General features: G+C 45.3%; 2 protein-coding genes across 5 annotated transcripts in view; one reads left to right on the forward strand and one right to left on the reverse strand.

The window, feature by feature from the left end:
• DTWD1 (DTW motif tRNA-uridine aminocarboxypropyltransferase 1) overlaps positions 1-186 on the reverse strand; it is a 116,252-nt gene extending 116,066 nt beyond the window's left edge. The window contains exon 1 of one of the 4 annotated variants that reach the window (XM_086951275.1): positions 69-186. The gene's annotated coding sequence lies outside the window, so the exon portion shown is untranslated. The remainder of the gene's footprint in view (positions 1-68) is intronic. The other 3 variants (XM_086951276.1, XM_086951277.1, XM_086951278.1) reach the window with 3 other exon arrangements.
• A 178-nt stretch (positions 187-364) lies between these two features.
• Positions 365-27,518, forward strand: part of LOC147661152 (uncharacterized) — a 515,544-nt gene continuing 488,390 nt past the window's right edge. Inside the window, exon 1 of the mRNA XM_086951279.1 lies at positions 365-497. The gene's annotated coding sequence lies outside the window, so the exon portion shown is untranslated. The remainder of the gene's footprint in view (positions 498-27,518) is intronic.

The following is a 27,518-nucleotide window of genomic DNA, read 5'->3' on the forward strand; positions in this document are numbered from 1 at the left end:
TGATCGTAGCGTGCTTTCTGAACACAGCGATTCCAAGGCATTTTCTGTGACATGAACGCTTAGCTTACCTGTTGTTTGAAACCCGTTTCCTATTAGAACGCTGTGGGCCTGGTTGAACTCGTCATACAATAAATACAACTCGTCACATGAAAGAGGTGCGGCTTCAGTTCCGAGACCTCGAAGGCTGATGGGCGTGGTTTAGACCGACAAAAAAAGGGAAGGGGGGTTACTGGTTGTTAGAGCAAATGGAGTCTGATTTACACTTACAATAGTACCTCCGGGGCGCCGTGGGTGTACCACGGGGGTTTTGCTTCTCTTGTTATACCCCGGGGGCGTCATTGTGCGCGGTACTTTTGGTTGCTAGGAGTAACCGAACTGCCTTTCTATTACCACAGTTGCAGGCAGCGACCCAGTGGAGGGTCTTCGTTTTCGCACCTGGAGCTGCGCCTGTGATATGGTGTGGGTGACCTGCCAGTTTTCACAGCCAAGAGGCAGCAGTCAGTAATACTTTCTGCTTAATAACTTCAATGTAGTGTCTAGCTGTGTCGTTTTCTTGATCATGTGGCCATTGAGTTCTGCTTTTGAGTTGGTGACTTTTTAAAATGTGCAGTTCTTACAGGTGAAAGCATGCTTTGGTGACTTGATTTTTATTTTATTTCATACGAATGGTCCATGCTGAGATTAATGAATTGTTCTGTTCCTGTTTTTACGAGTCTGTCTCACATACGAATAAAGCTTTGTTTGACTTGCTGAGTATAAGATAGGCTGCTGCTGCAAAACGTCTGAAAATATTCTAGTGCTCATTTACAATCCCTGTGCGCCTGTGGAATGTCACTTTTAATGACTCTCCGGCTTAGGGTAACCAACTGGCATGGGTGCAAATTCAGGACGATGATTGTAAAAAGTCAAGACAAAGGATCAAAATTCAGGACAAAAACCACTCATGCATCCACCCTTTTACCGGTCCATCTACCCTTCACCCATACATCCATCTACTAACCTTTTCTCTTATCCAACATTCTAGTCACTTATCCGCCCATCCTTTCTCTCATTATCCATCCATTCAACCTTTCATTCATCTATTCACTCTTTCATTATTCCACCCAGCCAGCCATCCCCCCATCCCTTCACTTACACACCTTTTCACATTAATTATGAGCTGAGCCTTTGTCTGCTGAGTTGCAGACAGAAGAGGCCCATTAAGGACTTCACCCCTGATGTAGTTCCTAAAGCAAGGGTGGGGAGGGGGGCTCACTATGTTAAAAGTAAAGCGCGGGTGCTACTAAAAAGTGTGTGAAGCCTGTAAAAGTGTGTCTCAGGTCTGCCATTGCAAAGCCTATGTGCAGTCTGGTACTGCCGTGTTGACTCGGCAAGTGCACCCACTTACCAGTTCCTAAACCTTCCCTTTTCTGCATATTAGTCACCCCTATGGTATGCCAAAGGGCAGGGCGCATTGTAGGTAAAAGGCAGGACACCTGATGTGTGTGGCATATCCTGATATTGAATTACAGCCATTTTCGTTTTTCACTATTGCAAGGCTACCTGTTCTCCTTAGGCCAGAATGGCAGTTTGATTATAACACCTTATAATCCTAACTGACTAAGGGAACTAGGTAAAAATTTGAGTTTAGTATGCCTGAACTCAGAATGATGAAATACATCTTCTAGTGAAGTTGGTTTTAACATTCTGTGTTTGAAAATACCACTTTTAGAAAGTGGGTATTTTTTTGCCTAACTATCCAAACCTGCATCTGCTAGGTTGTGTATTCCTTGTTTGGAGTTTGAGTGACAGGGGCTGGGGGATTCCAGGAGACAGGGTGAGTCAGCACAGGGCTGAATAGCGCTATCTGCATGTAGATGGGTGGGAGGAGTTGCACCTGGGACCCGAATAGGGCTGTGCTTGCCTTCCACAATGCTGGCTCCACCTCCTGTGGCGCGTCTGATATCCCTGGCCCACACTGTCAAAGGAAAGAAGGAGTCTTGTCAACAAAGTGCTCCAGGACTGCACAGAACTGGTTTGGAGTAGGCACAGACACTCTCTGCCTCCAGAGACAAAGGATTTTCTTGTATGAATATCAGGACACAGACCCCAGAACTGTAGATCGCTTTTGGGAAACAAGAGGAACCTTTGCTGAGGAAAAGAACCAGAGAAACTGAGGAGGAGACTATCCCTAAGCTGAGTGCTGTTTGGGGATTGGCCTGCAGTGGTTAGCTGACTGCCAAAGAAAGGAGAAATGACTTTTTGCTACTTTCAAATCAACTTGTAAAGGATCTCCTAGGCTTAAGATAGAGCTTGCCTCCTGCTGAAGTCTCAGGGACAATAAACTTTACCAACTAGCTCCCCTGCCTTCCATTGCTGGGAATTGAAGTGCCTGCTGTTGAGCTGGGCCTTCTGAGAGACTGTGTGTCGCAGGGACCCGGAAGCGCGACTCAAGACGAATAAGCGTGTTGCCCCCGCAGCCGTTGTCGTCGCATCACTGGAGAAGAGTGTTGTCGTCGCAGCAGACGCTGTCGCATCACCGGAGAAGCGTGCTGTCGCTGCCACTGTCGCCATCGCATCACCCGAAGCGCCTCGCATCACTGGAGCAGAGTGTCGCTGTCGTAGCAAAAGGCGTCACATTGCCGGAGAAGCGTGTCGCAGGGCCTGTCAAGGCTCAGAAGAATTGTTAAGTCGCCGCACGGCCGTCGGGTGTGCACGCATCGTTGTTGCATCAAGAAGAAGATGCCATTTTGTTTCATCGCACCGGCTCTTCACGCATCACAGCGTTGTGGGCCGCATCGCTACTGAAGCGCAGTAAGAAACTGACGCAACACCTCCCCACATGGAGAAGAACCAACTCATCCCCTACGCAGCAGTAGGGACCTGGTGCATCACCATTCTTGCATGTAAGGAACCAACGCATCACCTTCCCTGCAACACTTTCGTTGTATAGCAGTACGCATCTTAAGGTACATTGAACTTAAAGTGTCGCATTTTACATCTAAAGAGAACTAAGCTAATTCTACAATTTTTAAAGTAGTACAGTATTGTGGATTTTTGTTGTTTGTGGTCTTGTGTTAAGTCTATATAAAAATGCTTATTTTTATACTACAAGTCGTGTGGTGTCTATCTGTAGTGCTGTCACTGGGTTACTGTATGTGTTCACAAATACTTTACACTTTACTCTGAGATAAGCCTGTCTGCTCCTGCCAAGCTACCAAGGGGGTGAGCAGGGGTTATTTTAGGAGTGTACATTGGTGGTCAGCGGTGGGATTCTGGACTTGCATTTGTGACTCATATACAGTGATTGGTGAACACTACTAGTGAGTGCAGACCAAACGCAACCACATACATTATGGTAGATTGTTTTTCCTGGGTTTTCTATTTTTGCCAAGAACTGCCAAGTTTAACCACCATGGATAAAGCAGCATCCATAGCATCTGTTGATTTTGATTGGTAAGAGGAGAAACTAGAATGCTACAAAACAGCTGAAGAGGTTCTGCAGGAGATTTCAAGTTTCTACGACCGGACTCTCCAAGAAGGAGGAGTTTCAAAAGGCGCCTAGGGCCTGGGTCGAAGCAAGGAATACCCCTGAGAATGAGGAAGGGGCTGAAAATGCAGAGGAGCAGCTGGACGAACCATTGGTCCAGGGGGAAGGAGAGCACTGTCCCCCGCATGTAGCAGTGTTTCTGCCAAGGGCCTGTCCCCAGAAGAGCTGGAGGACAGGGAGAAGAGTAGGATGCACGAGATGGAGCTGACCGAGCTCAAGTTGAGTGGGCAGTTAGAATTGGAGTTTTAAACTTGGAAATTGGCCCTGGAGAAAAAGAAGATGCAACTGGGTCATGAGAAAAGTTTGAGGGAGATGGAGTTGAGTTGAAAGCAAGGAGCTTAGAAATGTCTCCCTCTGGTGGCAGCATACCATCCATGCCTGTTGAAGCAAGGGTGTATATACCTAAGGATGTGGTTAGAGAATTTTATAAGAATGATGACATTGGGCAGTGGTTCAAGGCCTATGAGGTAGCCATGTCCTCCCACCGGGTCCCTGAGAAGGATGGGAGAGCGGGGTTGCCGGGTTGGTTCCTTTGTGAAGGACAGGACACATTATTAGACTTGCCCTCCGAAGTCCATAATTCTTATAGCCATATGAAAGAAGCTCTGAGCTCGTAACCTGTGTCCTGTAGCCAGGTTGAACGTAGATTTCTACAACTGACAAATTGCTGCACCTCTGTCATTCATACTGAAAATATCGCACTGTTTAGATTTCTCTCCCTGTTTTCTAATCTAGACGAACAGATTTTTTTTCGGATGCAGTTTGCAATGGCTTGGTAATTGACATATAGCCTGGGTACTGTTGACAGGCATAGTGATTTGGGAAGATTTTGCTACTGTAATATGCAGCCCTAAAATTGTAAATGTCTAGATAGGATTTACATATCAGTGTGTGACAGTGACACAGCAAGGTGTGAAATATACTTTCCAAAGGTGACATGCACATTCTACATATGTAGCGCCATGACAAGCTGTATGTAGTACCTGGGGTTTGACTTGGTTGCTGTATATGTGACTAGGTAATTGTAGTGTTGGGCCTCAGACCCACATGGTGGTAAATGACTGACGCAGACACAGGGTAGTAATGGACTGTAACTGGCCTCGAGCACGTGCACCCGGGCTATTTTATTAGCGCGGTCACGTCACTCGTGACACCCGTGATGGATGGGTGTGGGGGTACAGTGTGCCCAGCCCTCGAGGGAGTGGCTGGCATGACAACTTCCTGCGGGACACTAGAACGTGTCTCACAGGATACTACATCCCTCCCCAACTTTATTGAGGAACAAACAAAAATGCTAGTCCAAATTGTGGGGATAAAAGAAACAGTTAACTAGTTACCACAGGGTCCATCAGTCTCTAGAGTCAGGTGGCAGGACGACAGCAGACCTGGGTTGGTGATTTGGCTTGCAGCAGAACATTCTCAGCGGGCACCCGTAGTTTAACCTGAGAGCCTCAGGACACGACCGCTGGCTGGGAGACGTCCTCTGCATGCCGACAGTTTGTTGACGGTGATATGTCTTGCTGCCTTGCCTGGTTTCCACTTTGCTGGCGTCCGTGATGGTCCGTGGTGGGTTCTAACAGTTCATTGTAGTGGGCTGCGTCATAAAGATGAATCGAGTCCTATAGGAGAGTTCACAGAGGTGTGGCTGAGCCGACTGTCCTTGTTGAACGGCTGGGCTGTAACCAAAAATCTGTTGGTGGGGCAGAGTCTCTACTCGCTCTCCCGCCTGGGGAGGCCCGTTGTCGGGGTTGCTGCTGGACTGTAGGAGGGTTGCGCTGAGGGCTGCTTGTGTGCCATCTGGGGGCAGCTCCAGGACCTCTGAGGAGCCGTTACTTAGTCGCACGCCCAACTCCCACGGGTGGATGAGTCTTGGCCAAGACTTGCCTTCGCTGCCGCGGTTTCGGTGTAGGCCAGGTTCACAGGTGGCCTCTGGTTTCTTTTGTCTGCTGGTGTGGCGACGGTGCAAGACTCCAGTCCACAGATCTTCTGGGAGTGGTGATGTTTGACGCAGGTAATGATGGCTGGCGTGATGGCAGTTGCCAGCCATGTGGTGACTTGGGATGCCAGGTGGTGGTGACTAGCTGGGAGTGTTGGATGTCCGGAAGGACTTGGCAGCCATGCGCCTCCACCTTGCTGAGCTGGAGTGTCTGTGGCGGCTTGACACGTAGAGTGTGGGGATCCTCTCTTGCCTGGCTTGGGGCCACTGCCGACTCCATCTTGAGGCGGTGTGAGGACGGACACTCTGCAGACAGGAGCAGGGATGCGCTTGACTTAGACTGCCGCCGCTCAGGGACGGACGGTTGCCTGGGGAAGCGTTAGGATGAGATGCGGTTGGCGCTTGCTGCGGCTTACGTTCGGTTCACCCATGAGGCTGTATCCAGGGACGTCGGTCTGCCTTGGTGGCTGTCTGGTGTGCCAGGGTGTGCTCTTGGCTGGTTGTGAGTCTTCGGTCTTCTCCCTTATTTGGATTGTTCAGCCCATCTGTGTTCCTCTGGTCTTTGGGGTGACAGGGCTGTCACTCTTCTTCTTTTTTTTGAGGGCGTTGTGCTTGGACCTCTAGGCAGCGCTGTCATGGCGCCGGCTTCTGCCTTCGCTCCGGCGTGCTTGTCTGGACTAGTCACCTGGTGACGTGCTCCTTGCCTGCTGGACGATGTGACGTCCGGTCGTGTGTCGCTGTTTGGTTGAGCGCATGGTGCTGTGGCGGCCTGCCACGTGGGGTGTGCGACTCCGCTCTTGCCAATCTTGGGTCGGGCCGAGTCCGTCTTGAGGCAGTGTGAGGGATGACACCGTGGGTGGTCTTTGGCCTACTGCAGGGCTTCACTGGGGCAGTGGAGACGTGGGTGATCTCCTACCTGCGTTCAGCAGTGCTTCTTTGTGGAGAGGTCTCCTGGGTGCTGCCTGTGCAGTCAGGTTTATTGGCACTGTTTTCTGCGCACTTCTGGCTTTGCGTGCTCTTTGCGTGCTTGGTCTCATTCTCGGACTCTTTCTTCTGGCACTTGGGGTGCCTGTGGTGTGGTTGCCGGTTGTGCCTATTCACCAGTAGGTGTGGGTGATGAGACCTCTTCACTGGTGGTGGCGTTGTGCAGCCACGTGTGACGCGTGCTCCACACCTGTCTTGCTTGTGCTGGTAGTGGGATAGGTACCTTGAGACGTTGCTGTCTGGCTGGCCTTCCACACTTGCTAGTGGGGTTGCCTTGGTTGTGACAGCTTGAGTTTCTTGCAGTTCCTTGCGGGGTTTTGTCTGACTCTCCCCGTACTTTGCAGAGGTGGCAGGCGGTGCTCTCGCTTCAATGATGCTGGTTCGTGCTGGTGCAGCTTGTGGCTCGAATGTGGCACTCCCCTGGAGACTCCGCTTTCTCCACAGGCATCTTGGCTGTTCACACTTGCGGGGGTGCAGGGGGGGGCACTTTATGGGCCTTCTTCTGGGCGATCACATTTTGTTGTCTCCGTCTCTGTTACTGTGCGTGAGCAGGCAGTCTTTACCTGGGAGCTGTGGGCTCCTATTGTCTGCAGTGGGCCGGTTTTGGGTGGCGTGCTGACTTGGCGCTGGACTTCAGCCGGCCATGGTGTGCAGTGCGGATGATTGCAGATTGGGCGGTCATGCGCAAGTGCAGGCGCCAACCCCTTTTGTGGGTAACTGTGGCCTAGAGGAGGTGAGGGCCTGAGCGGGTGGGGCCACCTTCTATCATCTTGCTCTTCTGCGCAGTGTGGAGCAGGTGGACCAGGTCAAACTTATCACAGTGGCACTGCATGTTTGCCCTGGATGGCCGCCGGAAGGGCTGGTGGAGGTCAAACTCCTGGGCTCTGGGTCGCTTCAAGCAGCCCGCTCGCTGAGCAGGGGTGCTGGTGTGGCATGTGATCACCAGGTAGCGCGGTGCTTTGCTGGTGCTGTGCCGGCAGGCGACTGTTGCAGGGTGCTGTGCCTGTTGCACGCAGACTGGGGCTGTTATCAGCCTTTTGTGGCCTCTGGTTAGATCCTCAGGTGTGTGTGTGGACACACTGTTTCATGTATTAAGGCCCCTTCAGCAGGGCAAGTAATACTGCCAGGCTCCTACCTTCAGCTGTGTCGACTTCCTTTTTTCGCACGGTGCAGTGCACAATGCGGCTGCTAGGGGTTGCGGCAGTCCCTCCTCGAGGGTGGTTGCCTTCACTCTCGGAGTTGCGATCTCCTGCAGGGAATATCGATCAGTGTGGTGCTTGTAGTGGCTTCCTCAGCTGACCACCAGGTGGTGCAGGAGCTTTGCGCGCGGCCGCGGCGGCTTTACCCCCGATGCAGGCCCTGCTGCTTCGTAGGTGCTGTAGGGGCAGGCGCTTGTGTGAGGCGAGGCGTCGTTATGACGGTAAGTGCCAGCATTTATTTATTGGATTCTCTGGCGCCGCTGTTCTGCCATGTCTGAGGGAGCACTCTAGCTGGACATTAAGCTGGGAGCAGGGAAACCTGGCGGATGGGGTCGCCCGACATCCTGGAGTTATGGCGCGTGGTGGCTGGCCTCGTGAGGGGTGCCAGGACAGGCATGGCTCTGCCTTACGCTCGTGTGCAGTTTTCTTTCGGGGGGTTCAGGCGCCGCTACCAGGCAGACGGGCTCCTCCGCATGCTGTCCGTTACGGCCGGCACTTTCGTGTTGGTGCAGGGACTCGTCCTCATACTCCGGGTGGGGTGTGCCTCCTGTGGACCCTGTCTGGTGGGTCAGACGTCGCCAGCACGGCGTGGGCTCCTTTGGTCTCCCTTCAGCAGGGTCTGCGAGGGGTGCAGGGCTGATGTCGCTGCGGCGCAAGTGCCGCTGCACAGGGTGATCACTGCTGGGGGTTCCTCCCAGGTCAGGAGGAAGTGCAGTGAGGTCGCCGGGTGGCCTCGGGCTTTGTGTCAGCCGGGCTGGCTAAAAGAATCCTTTCTCGTCTTCCTGCGGTGGCAGTCTTTCAGCCATGGCAACTCTGGGGCAGAGGCTAACGCCTGGGGCTCGTGGTGCGGTTGCACTCAGCTGCGTACCCTCGGCTCGGGTGAACTCTGCTGCTGCTCTCCCGGGTGAGCCACTGGGCAGCGTCACGCTGGGACTGCCGGTGCGGGCTTCTACCGAAGCGGGATGGGCTCGAGAGGCTCCCGGGCTGTTCTCTCACCACTTTGGCTACCGCGCTATGGGTGCAACCTCATCGCCGGAGTGGGCATCCGGTGTCCTGAGTCCTTGGCTAGTCTGACGGGGGGTCGTTGCCGCGACACACGCATGTGAGTGGCGGCTGGGCGGGCACAGGACGGGTGCCAATCAACTCACGGGTGGTTGTCGTCTGTCGTGCTGAGTGAGCCACCAACAGGCTACCTGATCTTCCAGGATCGGGAAGGTGCCGACTGCAGGATGTGAAGGGCGCCGTCCTTGCCACAGTCACGGGTGGCTGTCACCAGCGCATAGGGGATGCTGTGCTCTTTTCCTCCTCCACCAGGAGTGATGGAGTTCAGATCAGCAGGCATGCGGGGTCAGCTACCTGCTCGTCGCCAATGTAGTGTTGGGCCTCAGGCCCACATGGTGGCAAATAACTTAAGCAGACACAGGGTAGTAATGGACTGTAACTGGCCTCGAGCACGTGCACCCAGGCCCTTTTATTAGCGGGGTCACGTCACTCGTGACACCCGTGATGGATGTGTTTGGGGGTGCAGTGCGCCCAGCCCTCGAGGGAGTGGCTGGCATGACAACTTCCTGTGGGACACTAGAATGTGTCTCGCAGGAGCAAGCAGCTGCCCAGTCCCCACCCCCAGGCCAGCAGAGCATTGGCTATTCAGCTACCAGGCAAGTCTGAGCCCTCCTCTCACACCTGCCCAGGCCCCTTAAGGCCATGCTGGGTGCACCCCAAATCATTCTCCTCCATCTTGTGAGTTGCAGCCTACATGTGCCCCAGATTGCAGTGAGCAGAGTCCAGGAAGTGGTAAGGAGACAGACTAGTGCTGTCTCTTCCCAAGACAAAAAGTTGTTTAAAAAACGATGTTCACTGTCTGTGTTTACTGTCGATGCCTGTTGTTGTTACAGTTAAAAATTGTAGTTTTAGCCTGCCTGTAATTGCATATTGTATCACCTGTGTTGTGTTTTAAATGTGTGGGTTTCCCTGCCCATGATTGCCTTTATTTAGTGTGTTGAATTGTGGGATTTGCAGTCCAACCTCTGTAGTTTGTCCCTCTCATTCCTTGGTGACAAATATGTTTTCCCTCCAAATTTCTCCTTTGCTCAGGTCTGTGTGCTCAAACAGTGCACCTCCAGCCTCCATTTTGTGTTCACAAGCCAGTGAGGCCAGCCCCCCTGTCCCCACCCCAGCAACAGGGATTTTCTACAGCAGAGGGTGCTTCTGTGAGCTGTTTAAACTGTATTTACTGGGGCGTGTACGCTTCTTTTTATTGGCCAGCAGGGGGAGAAAAGCTTTATTCAAACAGTACTGTTAGATTTCGAGTTAGTGAAGCCTTTACCTGCTGAAGTCCAAAGTTCTGGATTGAGCCTGTGTGTCTCCTAGGAGATTCTGAACAGGAGCAAGCAGCTGCCCAGACCCCACCCCCAGGCCAGCAGACCATTGGCTATTCAGCTAACAGGCAAATTTGAGCCCTCCTCTCACACCTGCCCAGGCCCCTTAAGGCTTTGCTGGGTGCACCCCAAATCATTCTCCTCCATCTTGTGAGTTGCAGCCTACATGTGCCCCAGATTGCAGTGAGCAGAGTCCAGGAAGTGGTAAGGAGACAGACTAGTGTTGTCTCTTCCCAAGACAAAAAGTTGTTTAAAAAACGATTTTCACTTTCTGTGTTTTCTGTCTATGCCTGTGGTTGTTACAGTTAAAAATTGTACTTTTAGCCTGCCTGTAATTGCATATTTTATCACCTATGTTGTGTTTTAAATGTGTGGGTTTCCCTGCCCATGATTGCCTTCATTTAGTGTGTTGAATTGTGGGATTTGCAGTCCAACCTGTGTAGTTTGTCCCTCTCATTCCTTGGTGACAAATCTGTTTTCCCTCCAAATTTCTCCTTTGCTCTGTGCTTAGGCCTGTGTGCTCAAACAGTGCACCCACAGCCTCCATTTTGTGTTCACAAGCCAGTGAGGCCAGCCACTCTGCCCCCCCCCCCAGCAACAGGGATTTTCTACTCCAGAGGGTGATTCTGTGAGCTGTTTAAACTGTATTTATGGGGCCTGTGCACTTCGTTTTTTGGCCAGCAGGGGGAGAAAAGCTTTATTCAAACAGTATTGTTAGATTTCGAGTTAGTGAAGCCTTTACCTGCTGAAGTCCAAAGTTGTGGATTGAGCCTGTCTGTCTCCTAGGATATTCTGAACAGGACAGGGGTGTGGAAATTTTACAAAAATCTACTTGGCCAATGGACAAAATGTTACAGAAATCTACTTGTCCTGGGAAGATATCTGCTTGCCTCACCTATTCCATAAATCACTGAGGTGTGTCTGCACAGAGATAACCTGCACGGCAATCAGTGCAACATACTTTGCAATATATACTTTCAATGCAAGTCCAATTATGCAGTGCATGGTCACACCTTTTAATTCAACTATTGTACTGGATGGATGTACAGCATGTGTGCAGATGTGTCAGTGTGCACTGCACTCAATTATTAACCAGTATGCATGTGACAAATTTTCAAATTTAGAGAAATAGTACCTAAAAGCAGAGTGCAGGCTGGTAAGACTACATTTCTTGAAGCGTATTTGGCATAGACTGTGCCGGAATATGAACCTGTAGGGCAAGATGGTGTTCTTCATTCTAGGGACAATTCATAGCTGTACAGTGTAAAAAATACTCACATGTGATCATGCTCTGATAAACATGTGGAGGGGAATAACCACTTCCTGGCAGAGCTTATGAATTGTTTATGGGGCAGCAATAATCACATAGCAGAGGTGTTTAGTTCACTGAAGCGCAGTATCCACAAGTACGAATACACATGAGAAAGTAATGGGCAGTTAAATCAATCTCCCCTTTTACACTCCTGGGCAGGTGTGGTGTTATTATATTATTGTGCACTCACTGCTACATCCCCATATTCTTCTACCACACAAGGAGCATATGCAACACTGGCAGTAGCAGTACAGGGTTCTCTTGTGCACAGTACTGGTTAGTCATGGCACCAGCAGAGAAAGCTTCCCTAACATGAAGGGATGCAGATCAGCAATGGATGTGCAAGTTTGTCTCACTGAGATTTGTAAAGATCTCTGCCACTTGTCTCTCTCCTTCCAGTGTCCCCAGCCCTCCACTGCCCACCGAAATGTGTGTTATCTTCAGGGAATTCCTGTAATTCTGTTTTAGGATGCTGATATACGAGTATTGGGAAGCCTGGTGAAGGAAACGGTTTTAACGTTGCAGCAACTTGTGCAATCAGTTTCTTTATTTCAGAAGCTGAGCATCCTGAGGGTCCAAAGGATGATACTTGGATATTTGAAAATGGGCACATGCATAAAGAAGGCACAAAGACAGGACCCACATGAATAACACCCATTGGCAAATCATGTAGGCAAAGAAATGCAAACCTTTATGTCTACATAGGACAAATATTTACACAGGCGGAAGAGTCACTTTTCCTTAGATATGTTATGGGCTATTTTTTACTGCTGACGTAACTGGGCAACAAAAAAGCAACACTACAGCGGTTGCATAAAATTCCGAGGTAGGAACATTGTATATTTTCACCCAGTTGTGAATAAAATATGATTGTGAGACCTACAAATTCATATTTTGATAATTTCTGCTTTATATTGAACTTGCTTCTTCAATTTTTGCCATTTTATATCGTTGCAAATGAAATATGGTCCCCCACTGGTGACTGGTCCCTCGTGCTTTATATACAGAGCAACTCTAATTATGAGATTCTACAGCTGAGGAGTTTTCCATATAATTTGCCATATAATCAACAGATGCTGCCTAAACGGCATATTTTAACAAAAAAATGTTTATACTAGCTCAAACAGATCAAAAGTTACTAAAAAGGGGGTAACATGTCCTGGCACACAGTGAAAAGCCCATCACAAGTAGTGACTGGTCTCTTTTAAATTGCTATTGCTGTATTTGGGTCTTAATCTGAGACTAATGAGGCGAAACATTTATAGAGTGTTAACGTGTACAGATGTCAAAATAATGAAGTAATACTATCAACGAAAATGAGCTGCATTATGCTACATAATTCTCATTTTTGTGGCAACATAATTTAGTCAACCCTACTGCGTAATTTAGACCTTCCCTGCCGCATAAATTAGACCTTCCCTGCCGCTTCATTACAATGGCTCTGCTTATTTAGCACAAACAATAGGTACAGGAGACGAGAAATTCAACCAAATAAAGGTACAGGCTAACAGAAACGAGCCCTAAATGTGGAGAAAAATCAGTTTCTTGAAAGGATTAAGCCTGCAAGTATTGACACGGACGTGAGGCTTTTCCTCTGCAGCTGTGGCTAGATTGAAAGCTAAAGTGTGGGCACTGATTAAGCGAGAAGTCGTGGAGCAAAGGGGGAGGTAACGGAATAAGGAAAAGGCAAAAAAGACTGTGGGGGAGAGTATTGGTAAAGGAGAACTCATCTTGAGCAAAAATGTGGACATTGCAACATTTCAAACGCCAAGAGTGGCCCACATCTCAGTGGATAGTGTGAAATACGCTCCACATTTCCTGGATTACAAAGATACTTTCTGCCTTCAGCATAATGTGGTGTTTTCTTTATTCAACTATAGCTTGATTTGCTTAACACCAGGAAAACAATGCAAATTAAAAGATGCTTCCATTAACAGCACACGCATAATCCTGCAAGGCTGCATTTTCTGTAAGCCTGCCAGGTATTTAAAGTATTATCGTTTGCTCCGTGCCCCCAAATGCGACCTTGTCCATAAAAGCAGAAACAAAGTAAAGGTCAATATCGCTCTATTAAACTTCCTTTTATCGTGTTTTCACTCCTTACCAACGATGTACTGGCTCCATTGCTAGATTGTAAAAGGAGAGGTGACGACTTATTGTAAAATGTTAAGGTGCCACACATTTGACCTGACCCTGCTCCCACGCTCACGGACTCCAGATCATTGCGTGCAAAATCAATCACAGTTAACAACATTTTCTTAAAGCTCAGACCGCTGCAAAACCCATGTTCAGACGGACTCACCTTCTGGGGAGGCATACAGTGTGTCAGACGCCGACTTGTTGCTCCCGATTCCATGAAGTGCGCAGCAGCGCACCAAAGATAAGAGGCCTGCCTTGGACGGATCCCACTGGGCAGGGCGATCGAGCCACGCAGCATTAAGCGGCAATGAAACACCAGGTCACTAGGCCAACAGCTCTCGGTGCTGGCAGTGGAAAAGTGTTTCCTGTCTCGGCGCCCGCCCTTGCGCGTTCGGCAGCTGAGTTCCAAGAGCAGGTGGGCTGCACCAGTGAGGAATCCGCGCTAGAACACGGACGTTTAGCGCAAGACTCTCCCAGCCAATCACTGGGTATATAGCGACCAGTCATGGCCTTCCAGCCAGTCAGTGGCCTCCAAAAGCATTCTGGCTACACTTCTAATTGGCTGTGAGCCCGAAAGGGCCCTCAGCTCATATATTTTTAGTGATTCAATGTCTACATGTCCGTCGGACAAAATAGACAATAAATCTTCTTGCCCATTATAAAAATCTACTTGGTTTGGGCGTCGGGCGATACGATTTCCCCACCCCTGCAGGAGCAAGCAGCATCCCACTCCCTGGCCAACAAACCTTGTCTGAGGTTGCTGGGAACTTATATGGTGTGCCAGTGGTTGGTACACTGATTGGTGGTTGTATCTGGTGGTGTTTCTATTGGGTTAGGGTTAATGTCCTCATTGGTTGGGTATTTGAGGGTTCTGATTGGTTTCTCGGTCTGTGATTCAATCATTGCAGGGTTTGGACTAAGGATTGGCTTAGGATTTCTATTGGAAGTAGGGACTGGGGCTTCCTATGTTATTGGTTGTTGGGAGTAGGGTGGGACTTGGGCTAGGGTTAGACTTTTAATTGGAAGTAGCTATTTAGGGCTACTGGTGTTATTGGTTGTTGGACCAGTTGTGGGACTAACAATAGTGTTAGGCTTTCTATTGGAAGTAGGGACTAGGGCTACCTGTAACATTGGCTGCTTGGACTTGGGTTGGGGCTAGTGGTAGGGCTAAGGCCTTTATTGGACGTAGAGATCAGGGTTTTTGAACTGATTGGGTGCTTGGACTAGGGTTAAGATTGGATGCAAGGTCCTGGTCTCCTATTGGTTCTAGATGTTAGGGCTAGTGTTGTGATTGGATAGTGTTAGGGCTAGGGTTCCCATTGGCTGAAGGGGTCACCTGATTACTAGGGCTACAAAAAAGGCCAGGCTTAGGGCGTCTCTGCCCGGGGTTCGAGGCTAAGGGTGGAGAGGACAAGGGTAGTTGCCTGTTTGAGCCTGTTAAGGGTGGAGAGGACAAGGGTTGTTGTCTGTTTGAGCCTGTTAAGGGTGGAGAGGACAAGGGTAGTTGCCTGTTTGGGCCTGTTCGAGACTCGTCGGGAATAGGGCCAGAAATGCTGCCCTTTTTCTCATTTAACAATACCCAGACCACACCATCCACAACCACAAACAGAGCAACACCCTCACACCAAATATACACCACGCACAACACTCTGCACAGATTAATGTACCAGCATGCACCACCAAACAAACCACATCTACACACCCTACTATCCCAACTACCACACATATCCACCATCACCCACAAACAGTACACAACTCTATCCTATACTACTAACCAATACACTCATTACTAACACAAAGCCAATGAACACGATAAATAACTACATCCCACTCAGACACAGTCTCCCTGCTGTAATTACACCTAACAGTCCACCTTTTATCACTAACAAATATATAATGATGCTTCCATCAGTTGTCCAACAAACACCCTCCTCTCCCTTCTACCATAATAACACTAACACACAACACACACACGGCACACCACCACACTTTGTAACTCTTGAAACAAACCAGTCTAAGATAAACACTCTCACCTCTACTTCATTCCCTCCTCCACACAACATACACTTTACACATAAACACATCACCACCCCCTCTACGTCACAACCTCCTCTACGTCACAACCTCCTCTCACAAACAATACTACACAACCAAATCAGGTGCATGAAACATATACATCAGCACCCCTTTTCACCATACCTCAAAAGCAAAACCCCCGGTGTGTTCTTCAGCAAGCTACATCAAAGATACGATGCAAGCAATCAATTTCTTGGAACAACAACCATTTGATGAGAAAAATGAAATCTTGGTAACTATGGATATAGTAAGCCTTTACTCCAACATCCCCCAAGAAGAAGGACTGGAGGCCCTAGAATTTTTCTTGGCAAAAAGAGTAAGACCACGTAATGTTCTGACGGATTTCCTGCTAAAATTAGCAGAGATATACCTAAAGTATAATTTCTTCACCTTCAACAACGCCCAATACATGCAAGTAATGGGAACCGCGATGGGCTGTCCATTCGCGCCGGAGATGGCTATTATGTATATGGCACTATATGAAGAATAGTGTATCTACAATAACAACCCCTACGACGGCAATATCAAAGTATGGCGTCGCTATATAGACAATGTTTTTATGTTATGGAGAGGAAGTGAAGAACAACTGAATGAATTCGCAACATGGCTGAACAACAGGAACATCAACATTAAATTCACACTATCCTCCAACAAAAGAGAAATAAACTTTTTGGATTTGATGGTGAGACACGAAGTTGGCCAAATCCATACATCCTTGTATTCAAAAGAGACAGATAGGAATACGTTCCTACACTTCACAAGCTTTCAGGAGAAATCGCTCCAAAAAAGAGGATTATTTCACCAACGCAAAAGAACTCTTAAGAAAATTATTGGAGAGAGATTATCCAAAAAAGCTACTAAAAAGAGCTATGAAAAGAGCCTGGTTTACCCCCCCCCGAATCTCTCTTAACCCCTAGAGAAAAGAAAGAAGAAACACCCATGGTGTGTGTCACTACATTCTCAGGGGCTACCAACGATATCCAGAAGATTGTTAGAAAGAATTGGAATACGGTGAAAGGTCTGAAACCTTTTGAAAATGCATCAATCTTTGCCTTGAAAAAGAATGGAAACATAAAGAACAAGCTGGTGAGAGCCGACACATCAATACCAAGACAGGATATGTCCCTCAGGTCCATGTTGAGCCTACCACCCATTCAAGGACACAAAAAATGCGGAAATTGCATATCATGTGCCAGCACCATGGAAGGCACGAAGTTCATATATGGCAATAAATACATACGACATGAAGACTTTACCAACTGCAACACCCACAACGTCATATATTGCATCACATGTCCCTGCGCAAAGGCGTGTATTGGGAAAACCACTCAACCTGTGAAAACACGCATCTCTCAAATTCGCTCAAGGATCCGGTGCAAAACACCTAATGCACCTATGGTATCACACTTCATAGAAAAAGGCCATAGACCAGAAGACCTGAAATGGACAGTTTTAAAACATATCAAAGGAAGAAACATTGAAAATACCCTATCAAGAATAGAAGCGAGGACCATCCTGTACCTGGGAACAATGGTAAACGGACTGAACGAAATGTCAGAGTTAACAAACTATGGATAAAAAGGCCAATGTATGAAGCTCACAAAAGGAGGTAAACAACACACGCAGTAATTCCCGGCACCCCTCAACTCCGGAGGGATCGCCAAATCAACATCAAAACAATCATCAGACACATAAATTCGTCGCCCAGCAACTGGAAAAGAAACAGCCAATAAGAAAGCATGCAACACAAGAACACACCCCGCCACAACGCAACGTCAAGAACGATTTATCGGAACAAAGCTAGCTTTAGCCAACCGCAAAAAGGTTATCAACGGAGAAACAGAAGCAGTATCGGAGCCTTGCACGGAGACGCCTGTACACCCAGGAGTACGTCTGACTTAGACTACAAGCCAAAGAACAAACAGGTATGAAGTCCAGACAAGACTGCTAGCTCGCATACGAAAATGAAGGAGAGTAGCTAGCGCAGACCGCCGAAAAAATGCAACTAAGATAAAGAAGAGGGCAACCCACGGAACGCCAAGCGGCCGTAATTGCATAAAACTAAGCACGCAAGCAGACAACAATGAAACACCAAGCTCCCCGATTTTCTGGCCACAAACACAAAGTGAGGCTTTTGAAAGATATACAATAGTATAAGAGCCGACCGAATCAGAATGCGCGAGTACACCAACCAAGCAAGGAAAATAAAATAGAATGCCACCAGATACACGAATCTGAAGGGAAGCAACAGGCGTACTCCGCTGAGCAGCTTTAAACAAATAATAGGAGCATACCAAATGCATAGTGGAAATTCCAGCGCCGTGCATTTATCAAACAAACTGACTAACACATACCCGGGTGATACTCAAATAAATCCGCACCAATTTTTACACCTCCCTATGCTTACCTTCATAGGAAAAGAAATCGCAAACAAGAAAACAGAATACTCCACAACGTGAGAACCAAACTGACAACAACAGATGAAGAACGATAAGGGTACGTGATTAACGTAGCTTCAAATCACACACAGATGTTTTTAAAGCCTCACAGCACATACACATACTAAAATGAATCATTACATCTTTTAGGTGTATCATGATGTCCTACAGACAAAGCACACAGCCCTGAGGAAGATCGTACATGAAAATAGCCTTTGGTCCTAACAGAAGACGGTCGAAACGCGTCGGCAAGAACTAGTGGATTGTAGGACTTAACGCATTTAGACTTACCCTTATGAGAACTAATAACTCAAAGGAGTAAAACACATAGCAGAGGATAAACTGCATGGAGCAAAATCTCCAACCCTATTTAGGACTTGAGAAGTAGATAAGACTGAGGGAAAAAGAGGCTAGGACCCCAGTCAGTTAACCTTTGAAACAAGAGTAGGACAGAGTGAAGAAAAACAATGTTTTTTTGCTTTGATCAATGAACGTTTATGTGTATAAAGATTTAAATTTGATGTATATATGGTGTATAGTAAATGTATTGTGCATATAGATGTTAAATGTATATATGTCTTATATGGATTTTTTTTATTTGAAAAGAGGAGAGTTGAATTCTTAAGCTTTCTGAACTGAAGGTGGATACCAATATATAAAAGAAAAGATATAATGAATGAATAAATCAAATGCTCAATTAACCAAAGTCAATAAAAGGGACTACTGAGGTAAAAAGAAAAAGTGTTATCTATGGTGTCAGAGGCATTGTTGTTGTGAAAATCAAAAGCAAAACATATCACACACACCAGCACAACAAGATCTTCAGAGCGCAACACCTCATAATACTTACCATCACAAAATACATACATATACCCACCTTTCAAAGCACACAAAGGAAAAAACTCCAATGCCAAGCTTTCACTCTTCCTCCACACCTAACACAGATACAGCAATACACCACCTCTCTTCTAACCGCCTCTCATCCATTGGACAATTAATACATGACCCACATTAATACATGACCCACATGCTGCACCACCTCCCCTAACTCATACTCCTTCCGCCTTTAACACACGCAAAAAATAAGCAACATGCCACACCTCACAACTTTGTTTCCCCAAGTCTACCGCACAACAATGTTACACTACAAAAGCAACACAGTACTCCAACTCATTCTCAAACACCATTTCCAACACATACACATGCAGACCCATCAAAATGTCTTCTTGGCATGCTGGAGGAGGAACACGATAAAGAACAGCTACACGATTGCTATCCTAATACAGCTAATACCAGCACTAAAAACACACCTGCTACACACCCACACAATACTGATCACTCTTCTACAAAGCAAAGTCCCACTATCACCAAAGGCCACTATCTACACTGTCTACTAATAAATGCTCGACCCCTCTCTAAAAACAAGCATCACATCTACGACCTTCTCACCGATGCAAAACCAGACATACTATTCATAACCGAATCATGGTTGGTAGAGGATATGGCTCCAGTCCTGCATGAAGCCATTCCTCTAGGCTATCAAATAATCACCCAAAATTGTATAGCCAAAAAAGGAGGTGGTCTAGCTGTTGTATTCAGGCAAACAATACATATCACTAAAGTTGACAACATCTCCATAAAGAATTGTGAGGCTCTTCTAACAAGATGCAATTCTACATCGTCTTCCACCCTTTAACTTCCTGATCCTTTACAGACCTCCACCTAGCAAGGCAACATTCCCAGACGCACTTCTAGACACAATTTCAAATCTGATAACAATACACTCCAACCTGTGCATTCTGGGTGACCTCAACATTTGGTTTGATAAAACCAATATGACCCATCCAAAAACAACAATCACTGGCCTAGACGCATTGAACCTGCATCAGATTGTCCCCAATCCGACACACATCGCTGGACATATCCTAGATGTCATTTTTGCTAATACTGAACTAGTTACCTTTCAAACTATAACTCCAGTCACATGGTCAGACCACCACTTGCTTGCTTTCCAACATAAAACAACACTAAGCAACTCACCTAAAACTACCTTACATCCATCCACCTATCGGCCGTGGAACAAACTCAATTTGGAACACTTGGAAACACGACTAACATCCAGTATAAATCTGGACACCATAAATTCTGTTCAGAATCTATATGAGTGGCTACAGGAAGCTTTTGACATCCTGATACCACTCAAAACCACACAACAGAACAAAAGGAAAAAAGCGCCTAGGAGAAACATAGAAATAAAAGACATAAAACAACAAATTAGAAAGCTGCAACGTACCTGGCTCAAAAAATACGCCAAACGAGACAAACTTCACCAACAAAAAATTAACAGATTATATAAGTTGGCTATCAAAAAAGCTAAGAAAAGGTACTATTCAGATAGAATTCAAAACGCTAAATGTGCAAATAAAGAATTCTATAAAATACTCAATGAATTTCGAAAACCAAATTGCCTAGAAGGAATTCATCCTGTTACTCAAGATTTCAGAGACAAACTGGCAAATCATTACACGGACAAAGCAGAAATGTTGGACTCGTACTTACAACAGAAACAAAGCACCAGCACTAACCCTTGTACAAAACAACTATCCAAGAATGCTCTAATGAAGCCGCTCCGTTCCTTCAAACACATCTCACACGATAAATTTATGGACCTGGTCAAAGCAAGCAGGCCACCCGGCAGCCCTTCTGACCCCTGTCCGCCACAAAATTTCAAGACAATTCTTTTAACAACCTCTGCTGCCATTCCAGTAAGAAGAATCATCAACGATTACATAACTACTGGAATATTTCCAGAAGAACTCAAAAAGTCATACATACGCCCTTTACTGAAGAAAACAAACTTGGACCCGCTGAACACCGAGAACTACAGACCCATTACAAATGGACCTTTCCTGGACAAACTGATAGAAAGAGCAGCGTTCGCCCAGATGTCACAATTCATTGAAGAGAATGACATACTTTCAGATTTCCAAACAGGATTCCGTCCGGGAAGAGGCACTGAATCTGCCCTCCTTGCCATCTGGGATGACCTAAAGAATACAGTTGACCCCAACGGGGTTGCTGCGCTACTCCTCTTGGACCTCTCATCTGCCTTTGACACGGTTGACCATGACACTCTGAAACAAAGACTTTATGACGCCGGCATAGAGGGAACTGCTCTAGACTGGATCGCGTCCTACCTTCGAAACAGAACTAATGTCATCCACACCCCACCTTTCTCGTCCAAACCGTACTCCACAAAAGCAGGGGTCCCTCAAGGTTCTATCATCTCGCCCATGCTTTTCAACATCTACATGAAGTCTTTACCAGTACTGATCAACAAATTTCACCTCACCTGCTACAACTATGCAGATGACACGCAAATACTCCTTCAACTGGAATGCTCCAAAGACATTGAAAAATCACCAATTTTCAGCTGTCTCAGAGCCGTGGATCAGTGGATGACTTGGAGCCATCTCAAATTGAATGCTTCAAAAACTGAAATACTCACATGTGGCGATTGGAAAAATTACAACCCGCTTGCCGCATGGCCTGATGAACTGGGATCACTGCCTAAATTTTCAAAGGAAGTAAGAAACCTCGGAATGACCATGGACTCCAAGCTGTCGATGAATGTCCAAGTGAATAAACTAGCAAGATCAAGCTTTGCTACTATAAAAACGCTGCGACAAATTTGTCCTCATTTGTGGATTTCCACACAAGGTCCAAGTTACCATTTCCCTTGTTCTATCCAAACTCGATTACGCCAATAGCCTCTACCACGGATCACCTTTAACGACCATGAAAAGACTACAACGGATTCAGAACTCGGCTGCCAGACTACTCTTGCATATAAAACCACGAGACCACATCTCCCCTGCCTTGAAAGCCCTGCATTGGTTACCGGTTGCCAGAAGATCCACCTTCAAGCTGCTTTGTATTACCCGCAAAGCAATACATGGAAAAGGACCACTCTTCATCAGGAATAAAATCACCAAACACATTCAACAAAGGAACCTACGCTCTAAAGGAGCATCTCGCCTCAAAATCCCACCATACAAGAAAAAAACAATGGGTGGCACATCCTTCTCTGTTCAAGCAGCCAAACTATGGAACTCTTTACCCCCCAACATAAGATCCACCGACAACCACCTTATCTTCAGAAAACTACTCAAGATCTGGCTCTTCCCCACATAAGCACCATATGGAAATAGAAATTTACAGCATATCCCTCTGTATATAAGCATTTGTTTTCACTATACATATGTACCTATCTTTGTGTATTACTTTATAAAACATGTAAAAAAATTATGTTGTTAAGAGAAGAAAAAATAAATTAATAATAATATTCATCAATAAATAAAAATCATTTTTGGTCTACATGTACATACTTCCATTGTACATCTATGTACCTTCCATGTACTTGGATCTGTGTGTCTGTTACTTTTCTCCTGAAAAAGCATATCCAATCCTCTACCCTATTTCTCATCCTGTGCCTCACTTCTTTTATGTATCTATATACTTTCAATGTACTTATGGATCTATATATTTATCACTTTCTTCTAATTTAGCATTTCCAATGCACTAGCCTATTCCTCAGCCTATACTTCGCTCAATATATCTTCTAGCCCAACCTTCTGACTCATCTCAAATTTCTTTCTACTACTCCTTCTAATGCACTACCCTATCTCTCATCCTATAGATCTATCAATATATCCTCTACATCCACTCTCTCATTTATCCCAAACCCCATACCACAACTATGATTGCCAAAATAACCTTTTCTAGACTCTCTCCTGCTCTACCCCTCCTTGCATCATCTGACACCTCTTTTTACTACACCGATCCCCTAAAACAAACATTTCTAAACTCTCCCCTCTGACTCCTTCCCTCCAAAACTCCTTTTTACTCACCCAAAAGCCTCTTCCTACTGCTAAGACTTTAAAAAAATAATAATAATAAAATCAAATCCTTCACTCTTTTATCCCTCCACTATCCTTTTTCTATCAAAATTAACAGACTGACATGTTTCACTTCTCAAATTCCATATTCCATATTTAACTATACTAATATACTGCCCAAATAACTGAATAACATATCTACTACTCAAATTACTTCATATTTATACTATACTAATTTTCAACACTAATCCTTTATGGGTTCCGGAGTGGCGTGCTACTCGCCAGAAAAGCGCTTCAACACCCATCAGGGGTAACAAGTGCTATATGAATGCAAATCTTTCTTCCCCTTTTATCCATCCGCTATCCTTCTCACTCCAAGTAACAGACTAATATCCACCACTGAAATTAACTCATATTTCACTATATTAATTCACCACTAATCCTTAATAGGCTCCCTGTATAGCGTGCGTCAACAAGCGAGCGATGAATAAATACAAACCTTTGTCCTACTCTATCCTTCTGCTATCATTTCAAATCCAAATAACTGATTAACCTCTCCACCACTTAAAATGTACTTGCATGTTTCACTATACTAATTCAACACTAATCCTCTGTGGGTCCCGGAGTAGTGTGCTACCCGCCGAAAAAGTGATTTGACACCTTGTCAGGGGTAGTAAGCGCTATATGCCGGGGTTATCTCACAGGGGAATACCAGGACGGGTTCCCTAAGCAAACGCTTAGAAACCAGTGGTGATTTGCGCTATATAAATTCCTGTACATTTACATTTACATAAATGCAATTACAATACAATACCCAATGACAGTTGCAATTACACTGAGGTGTGCAGGCATTTAGAAACGTTTGTGACGTGTTAAAGTCAACATAGAATAATGCCTAGCCCTGTGTGGCTTGTGTACTGAATGAATCTTGTTAGAGTAAGCTGTTCCTTTACATGTAAAACGATTAAATGTGGAGTTTTAAATATACAAAATACCCCCCTTGAGGGAATGCATTCCTCTTGCACTAAGACGATTTCAAAGGTTCAGCAGGTGAAGCATTTGCATACAATACACTAGCGAGAGACCACCTGTTCTTCCTGGTGCACTCATATACAGATTTCGAGGTGCGCTTGAGAAGAGGAAAAGGATTAAGTTGTGAAGATTGTGCATTCACGTTTACGATTTATTGTCAGAAGATGCATATCTCCAAATCATCTCATTCTTGTTTTCTTCTCACGTCACATTTACGAAAGATTTTTATGAGAAAGAACATTTCATATCCATTTTTGTTAGGTTTTAACAAGCATGGTCACAGTTCCATCGTATTCCGGGATTCGGAACATGATTCATGTTATACTGAGTTCGTTTGCTTTATTGTTCTTGTGCTCTGGATTGCATTACATCTACGACACTAAACACACTGCACTATTATGACTGTCTGTTGAGATTAAGAGGCAATTTACTCGGTATTAAGATAAATAAGTTCAGGGTTTTAGATTGGTTTTAGATACATTGATTGATGACATGTTTACATCACGTTAACTTTGAACGGCTTCGATAAAAAACAGGTAGAATTAGTAGGGAAGTTGGCAGCATTTAAAATGACGGTCAAAGTGAAATGTTGTATCAGTTTAAAATTAGAAATGAGGATCTGCCAGAATGCCATAGAGCCTCACTTAGTTTCGTCTTCTTAGTGTTACAATAAGAGGATTCATGAAACGACTCAATTCATTTATAATTTTAGGGCTCAAAGTTTATTGAAGGGCAATCACACACCTAGCGGTCCTTAGGATTTTGAATCTATTCACACATCGTGCATACAGTTGTTCCTATAGTTTTATCGTGTATTTGTGGCTGTTTATATACAAACAAATGGTTATTTTTTTTAACAAAGCCATGCGTTGAGTCGCTTATTAGAACATTTTCGAAGACCGCTGTTCAATCAATTTTGAGGTTTATATATTTTGAAAGCTGCTCATAAGGTTTTTTTTTATCTCAAATCGTTTTTATTGAATTATCCAAAAAAGAACAAATAAATAATAAACACAGTGATAAAATAATAATGATCACAAGAATGCTGACAAATAATAAAGAAACCATGAAAAATTACAAAAGAAGTAGAAAAACAGCAGGTTACTCAAGTGTGTTACAGTAGGAGTTGCAGTGAAGCTAGAAAGAAATGCAGGTTGTCTATCAATCACAATCTTCACATGTGCTATAAGAAAAATACAATACAGGTGTATCACAGAGGACAGCATTTTATAAACAATGTATTATAAGCCAAAATTTTAAAGGACGTGATCTCTGGGACCTGTGAAGGTGCGAAGGTAGTCGATGAGATAATTTTCACGGTGGGTCATATGTGAAGGAAAAGGCATCAAGGGACCTCCATAGTTTCCTATGTGTTTTACGCCAGGGAGAGGAGTGAAAAGAGATGTTGTCAGCCCCTCTGAGGAAGAACAACCAGTCTTGCCACATCCTGAAGGAGACTTCTTTGGAATTTTTCCACTTGTTGAGTACTATTTTACAGGCCAGAATGAGCACAAGGTCTAGCAAATAACGATCATTCTCATCTGGAAGCCTTGGGGCCAGAAAGCTTAGCAGGATATGAGAAAATTCACTTATACATTCGTACATTTTGTCCCAAAATGTTTGTAGGTTGGGGCATTGGAAGAGCATGTGGGCAAGGTTACCAACATGAGTATTACGATTCCAGCATGTAGGGCTCTGGCTGAGATTGAGCTTAAAGATTTCCTCAGGGGTCCAGTATGTCCTGTTTATTAGCATAAGCTTAATTTGGGAGAGATTTTATTTGAGAAGAGAGTAATATGTATCCTGTTCCAGTCGAATGGTATTTCATTGGTGTTAGGTTCGGATTCCCATTTTACCTCACATTTGATGTGAATTTTGCAAGGTTTAGGGGATAAGAGTTTGTATATTCTAGAGACGTGTGTCGTGACATTAGCAGCTGCAGCATCATTGAAAGAATCAAAGGATCAGTAGGTTTTATAGAGCGTAGCGTGAGCAGTGACTTTAGTTTTAGAAATGTATAAAAATCTATCGGGTTTAGCTCGTGTTGAGTTTGAAGTTCAGAAAAAGGCAAGGAGAGATTCCTTGTAAAGAGGTCTTTGACTAGATTTATCCTGTTTTTTGACCATTGTTCCCAAAGGAGCATCTCTCTGTCGATCCTCAGGTATGGGTTGCGCCAGAGAGAGGTTACGTTGAATTTGTTAATTTTTACGGCAGATAAATGATCCAGTCATGACAGGGCTCTTTTAGTATTTAGCATAATATATCATGAGTGGGATATGGAGGATATATCCATGGTTAGGAGAGCAGGTAGAGAGATTTTGTTAATGATTGATCTTTCTGTATCCAACCAGACTGGGATATAATCAGATTGGGGGAGTAGCTAGTTATTTCCTTGTTTGCAAAGATACGCAGTCTGGTAGTTCCTAAAATTTGGAATGCCCAGACCACCTTTTACTTTGGGTAATTGAAGCTTTTTCATGGAGATTCTGGGTCTCTTACATTGCCAGAGGAACGAATTGAAAAGCGTATAGGTCTTGTTCAGGAATTCATTTGAAAGTGTCATTGGTAACATACTGGCTAGATAGTTTACAAGTGGGGTAATCATCATTTTTAATGTCTCAGCTCTTTCCCACCAGGATAAAAATTTAGGTGACCAACTATCTAAAGCGAAGACAATTTCTTGATGAGGGCATTTTCATTAGTCTGTAGGGTGGTAATTAGATCTGTCTTGAAGTCTAAGCCTAGGTATTTGAAGCAATTAGGTTGGCATAATAGACCCGAATTACCAATTATTTCCTTCCCACCAAGGTTGTTCGGGAGTTTTACCTCAGTCTTGTCCTTATTCAACTTATAACCAGATACTGCAGAAAGATCCTCTAATGAGTACATAAGTGCAGGAATAGCAGCATCCGAATTTTCGGAAACGACTAACACTTTGTCTGCGTAAGCAGTTATTCTGACCCTACATTTGTTAAAGCGTATCCCTGTGATCTGGTTGTTGTTCCGAAGTTGGTAAAGGAAAGGTTCTATTGCTAGAAGGAATAGGGAGGGGGAAAGAGGACATCCTTGCCTTGTTCCCTGTTCTAGTTTAAAAGAAGAGGAGAGGCTCCCTCCTGCTCTAACCCTGGCGGAAGGGTTAAATACAGCGCCATGACCATACGTGTAAAATGCCCACCCAGATTAAATTTATCAAGTGTTGCTTTCAAGTAGGCCCAATCAACTTTGTCGAAAGCCTTTTCGGCATTCAAAGTGATGACCACTATTGGAGAATCGGCTAGTTTCTCTAGGACGTGAAATAGAATAAGGGTATTATCACTGAACAGTCTGTTCTTTAAAAATCCAACTTGTGAAGAATGAATGAGTTTGGGTAAAACAATTTGGAGGTGTTTAGCTAGACTCATGGTGTAGATTTTGCAGTCTACAGTAATTAGTGATATAGGCCTATAGTTTTTAGGGAGTGCGGGATCCTATAACTAGTCAGAGAATCACTTTGCTCATAAGGTATTTGAAGACACAGGATGTCCATTTGTCATGTCCTTCAATCTTGAAGGTTTGGAAAAAAATATTTATCAGTTCTTAATGTTGATAATTCAGAAT

This window comes from Lissotriton vulgaris, unplaced genomic scaffold, assembly GCF_964263255.1.
Source record: "Lissotriton vulgaris unplaced genomic scaffold, aLisVul1.2 SCAFFOLD_368, whole genome shotgun sequence".
NCBI lineage: Eukaryota > Metazoa > Chordata > Amphibia > Caudata > Salamandridae > Lissotriton > Lissotriton vulgaris.